The following is a 5,000-nucleotide window of genomic DNA, read 5'->3' on the forward strand; positions in this document are numbered from 1 at the left end:
TAGAGTACCGATCTACTGACCACAGAATCACTAGGTTAACGTAAGCTTGCCACTTTTACCAACAAACCACCAAAAGCCAGCCAATCCATGAGTTGTTTCAACACCAGGTGAAGAAACAGACATCATCAACGAAAGACTAGTCGGATTCGTCAGAGCAGATGACAAGCATTGTTGACCCTGCATAAGCAGAGATTCATCTCCAATGTGACTGTGGTAACAGTTGCCAACACTAGCTCACAGGCTAAGTCTAACAACGCAAGGAATATTAGTAGCTGTGAAAACTAAATGCTGATTAGGTGTGTGTTTAGTACACCTTGCTGTTATCACTTGAACAAGAGTTTTGCACTCTCCTTCACATTGGTCGTGGTTTGAGCACGAGAGTTGAGAAAATGCACTCCTCATGCACATATTGCACTCCTCCTATCAATACCAAGATCCAAGGGCAGGCTAAAAGTTACCCCTTAACCTACTGATCTTGGAACGCTGTAAAGCATTCTTAGCACTGAATAGAAAAAGGCAACAATACACAAGAGGAGCTGAGTTCTCCTCTCAGCTACACTTCGTGGTTCTATCCGTTTCTCTACAAGCGGTTTCACGTCCTTTTGAACTCTCTCTTCAAAGTACTTTGCAACTTTCCCTCACGGTACTTGTTTGCTATCGATATTACCATCGTATTTAGTCTTAGGAGGAGTTTACCTCCTAATTTGGATTGCACTCTCAAGCAATCTGACTCTATCCGCGACTAAAGCCAGTAATCGATATTCCATTAACCAAGATCTGCCACCGGCCTAGAACCGTCTCTGGGAAGAGGGCCCTTGTCAGAGGGACTTGCAGATTTAGTTGAAATAATCGTGACTCTAGCCATTACGCAGCACCGCTTTCCACCTTTCAATGGAAAACCTTTGCGCCGGACTCATCCCTTTTCACTCGCCGTTACTCAGGGAATCTCATTTGATTTCTTTTCCTCCGCTGAATTATATGCTTAAATTCGGCGGGTAACCTCACCTGATCTGAGATCAAAAATATTGATTAAGTTGATTAATGTTTATTTGTGTTGTTTGCAAGCAAGCAACGTAAATCTACTTTAATGTTTGCACAAATTTTGCCTTTGCATTACTTCTTAGGTCTGCTTTAACAGAATGAAATAGCTACTATTTGTACGATTTATACAAGTGCAAGAAGATTCATCAGTTAACAGGTTAGTTGATCACCATAGTTATCTGCAATACGACTTTAGCGTCGTCAGATAGGCGACTAACCTTAGAATCTCATGCTAGTATCTATTCATATATACTGCTTGCAGAGATGAAATATGCATTGTACACAAAATTTATCATGTGAAACAAGTAGATTTGAGATTCTCCTTACTAAATTGCAACGAATTGCAATTAAGAAAAGGAATAAAACATCAAGATTCATGCATATAAATATACAATCCTCTCAAAACAATGCATATATGGTAGTATGCAAGTGTTTTGTTGATTATTTTACATCTCAACTCTCAGACAGATGTGACCTCGGAAAAGACCCGAAAGCCGCAATGTGCGTTGGAAGCTCAAGTGCTCGGCGTGTCCTGCAATTCGCACCGATTATCGTAGCTAGCTACGTTCTTCATCGATTGGTAATTCGAGTGATCCACCGCTTGAAGATGTATCTTTGCCACCGTGGGACTTTTAATAAGTATCCTAAATCTGCATTGAGAGGGTTTGAAAACAATTGTATGCAGTTTATAAAAACCATAATTGTCTTTACTTAGTTAGGCGAAGAAGTGTAAAACTTCCTTCTTTAAACCTTGCCGTCAGCATAAGCTGAAGACTTGATCAGGTACCAAGTATGTAGCAAGACAGGCTTTTCATTATAAACTACAATTGTTTTGCAAAAGAAATTATGGCTATCGTTAGATAACCCTCACTCTTTGTTGCATTGGATAATGAAAGATGGATGTATGAATGAACGAATGTAATGCAAATTAGAATCATGTTGCAATGGCTAAATGTTTGCAATAAACATTCACAATTGCGACTCTAATGCAAATACAATTCAATTGCATTCACCATATTAGCATCTACAATATCACTATGCAGAGTGTTTGATTGTTTGAAGGTTGTATTTCTCTTATAATAAGAGGGTAATACGTTAATGATCCTTCCGCAGGTTCACCTACGGAAACCTTGTTACGACTTTTACTTCCTCTAAATGATCAAGTTTGAACATCTTTCCAGCACAATCCGACCACTAGTTTCCCAATGGTCTGGATTGACCAGTCCGAAGTCCTCACTAAATCATTCAATCGGTAGTAGCGACGGGCGGTGTGTACAAAGGGCAGGGACGTAATCAACGCAAGCTAATGACTCACGCTTACTGGGAATTCCTCGTTCATGGGCAATAATTACAATGCCCAATCCCCATCACGAAATGGGTTCAAGCGGTTACCCACTCCTTTCGGAGCAGGAAACAGTATGCACGATGACCACTTCAGTGTAGCACGCGTGCGGCCCCGGACATCTAAGGGCATCACAGACCTGTTATTGCTCTGTTTCGTGCGGCTGCGAGCGCCGCTTGTCCCTCTAAGAAGTCCTTACAGTGCTACAGCATCCTTACCCTAGCCAATTCTGTAGGCTAATAGCAGCAGAGCCCTCAACAGCCGAAACCATCAAGAGATACTACCACCCACAGGTTGACTAAGGGGGAGTACTGCAGTGTAAACTGCAAGTCTATTTAGTAGGCTAGAGTCTCGTTCGTTATCGGAATTAACCAGACAAATCACTCCACCAACTAAGAACGGCCATGCACCACCACCCACTGAATCAAGAAAGAGCTCTCAATCTGTCAATCCTCTCAGTGTCCGGGCCGGGTGAGTTTTCCCGTGTTGAGTCAAATTAAGCCGCAAGCTCCACTCCTGGTGGTGCCCTTCCGTCAATTCCTTTAAGTTTCAGCTTTGCAACCATACTTCCCCCGGAACCCAAAAACTTTGGTTTCCCGGAAGCTTCCATTCGAGTCATGAAATTAGTTACTCAGAATGATCGCTGGTTGGCATCGTTTATGGTTAGAACTAGGGCGGTATCTGATCGCCTTCGAACCTCTAACTTTCGTTCTTGATTAATGAAAACATTCTTGGCAAATGCTTTCGCTGTAGTTTGTCTTGCGACGGTCCAAGAATTTCACCTCTAGCGCCGCAATACAAATGCCCCCGTCTGTCCCTCTTAATCATTACCTTGGATTCTTAAGACCAACAAAATAGAACCAAGGTCCTATTCCATTATTCCATGCAAGATCATTCAAGTTAAGGTAGTGGTACGCATCATATAGATGGTTGACCATACCGTTTTTAGGCACCTCTTTCGAGGTTTTGGACGCCTGCTTTGAGCACTCTGATTTTTTCAAGGTAAAAGTCTCGATCGCTTGAATCAACACTCGGTAAAGAGCATTGATAGCAAATATCGAGCAATTTTCTGTCTAAACACTATGAATGTAACCACCAGGAAAGAGGAATGAAGGTTCAAGCAAGCATCCGTAGACACAAGCAAGAAACCTAACATCACCATCTAACCCTTTAATCAGTGGACCCCATAGGTTCGACTGAAATCCAACTACGAGCTTTTTAACCGCAGCAACTTTAATATACGCTATTGGAGCTGGAATTACCGCGGCTGCTGGCACCAGACTTGCCCTCCAATAGATCCTCGTTAAAGGATTTAAATTGTACTCATTCCAATTACGGGGCCTCAATAGAGTCCCGTATTGTTATTTTTCGTCACTACATCCCCGTACTGGGATTGTGTAATTTGCGCGCCTGCTGCCTTCCTTAGATGTGGTAGCCGTTTCTCAGGCTCCCTCTCCGGAATCGAACCCTAATTCCCCGTTACCCGTTACAACCATGGTAGGCGCATAACCTACCATCGACAGTTGATAAGGCAGTTGCTTGAGGGATACATCGTCGGCTCAGAGGCCATACGATTTGCTCAGTTATTCAGAGTCATCACAAGAAATGCAACCGAAGTTGCTAAGATCCCCACTGCTAGTCCTTAGACAGCGACCGAAATCACTGAACAGGGTTCTAGGTGAATAAGAATCATTGGTCTTGTACTAATAAATGCGATCCTTCCGTCAGCAAGCTGAGGTTGGAACACTTGTTCATGTATTAGCTCTAGAATTACCACAGTTATCCATGTAAAAAAGAATATCCGAGGAACCGTAACTGATTTAATGAGCCATTCGCGGTTTCACTTTATAAACAGTATGTACTTAGACATGCATGGCTTAATCTTTGAGACAAGCATATGACTACTGGCAGGATCAACCAGGTAACTTGATGTTTTAGCAAAGTAAAATGCTAAACAAGTTGTTTTTGCAGCTATAAATACGATATCCTCAGCTAACAACCAGCAAGTGGATGTTAACTTTAACGAGGTATCGAGATTTATGTCGTGAATTAAGATGATTCTGCAGAAAACTCTTTAGAATCCATCTTCTTCCACTAAAATGTGCAAGCACATCTAGCAGGAGTAACCATTGCTGGGTACGTTTGCAAGTCAACTAAACAGCATAGTATTATAACCGCTTGATACCAATTTCTTGGATCAATCTGCGGTCTGCTTTGCACAAGCAGAGCTCAATACTAATACTGCTCACTCTGTTGAGTGACTAGTTTGAACATATATGCAAGATATGAAGTCTGATAGCATTAAAGCCCAACTCTCATAGATATTGTCAGTCGTACCAAGGAAGACCTTAGGTCTTGCAGGTACTCTACCTTTGTATAATAGTGTGTGGTGATAAGATGATTGACGATCCAAACCCATTCAGGCCCGTCTCTTCAACCACCAAACATCAACAGAATAACAGGAATAGATGCGTGAACAGCTACAGTCTGGACCATACCACTGCTTGATGCATTGACTTATCCATAACCGTAGACAATCACTTACCTCCCCATCAACTACTGATGGTTGCTTCTCTCAATTCAGCAACTACACTCACCACATATAACACAATAAATC

General features: G+C 42.1%; 3 non-coding genes across 3 annotated transcripts in view; all 3 read right to left on the bottom strand.

Moving 5' to 3' along the window:
* Nucleotides 1-1,019, bottom strand: part of LOC149092583 (large subunit ribosomal RNA) — a 4,168-nt gene extending 3,149 nt beyond the window's left edge. The window contains exon 1 of the ribosomal RNA XR_016200732.1: nucleotides 1-1,019. This exon is cut by the window's left edge and continues 3,149 nt beyond it. This is a non-coding gene — a ribosomal RNA (large subunit ribosomal RNA).
* A 476-nt stretch (nucleotides 1,020-1,495) lies between these two features.
* LOC149092584 (5.8S ribosomal RNA) lies at nucleotides 1,496-1,650 on the bottom strand. The gene has a single exon (XR_016200768.1). It is a non-coding gene; the product is annotated as a 5.8S ribosomal RNA (ribosomal RNA).
* Nucleotides 1,651-2,137: 487 nt separating this feature from the next.
* LOC149092585 (small subunit ribosomal RNA) lies at nucleotides 2,138-4,307 on the bottom strand. Its single transcript, XR_016200781.1, has one exon. It is a non-coding gene; the product is annotated as a small subunit ribosomal RNA (ribosomal RNA).
* Nucleotides 4,308-5,000: the final 693 nt, after the last annotated feature.

Source organism: Tetranychus urticae, unplaced genomic scaffold (genome assembly GCF_039701765.1).
Source record: "Tetranychus urticae isolate SD_2017Ah unplaced genomic scaffold, NJAU_TeUrti_SD_1.0 Scaffold_7, whole genome shotgun sequence".
Lineage (NCBI taxonomy): Eukaryota > Metazoa > Arthropoda > Arachnida > Trombidiformes > Tetranychidae > Tetranychus > Tetranychus urticae.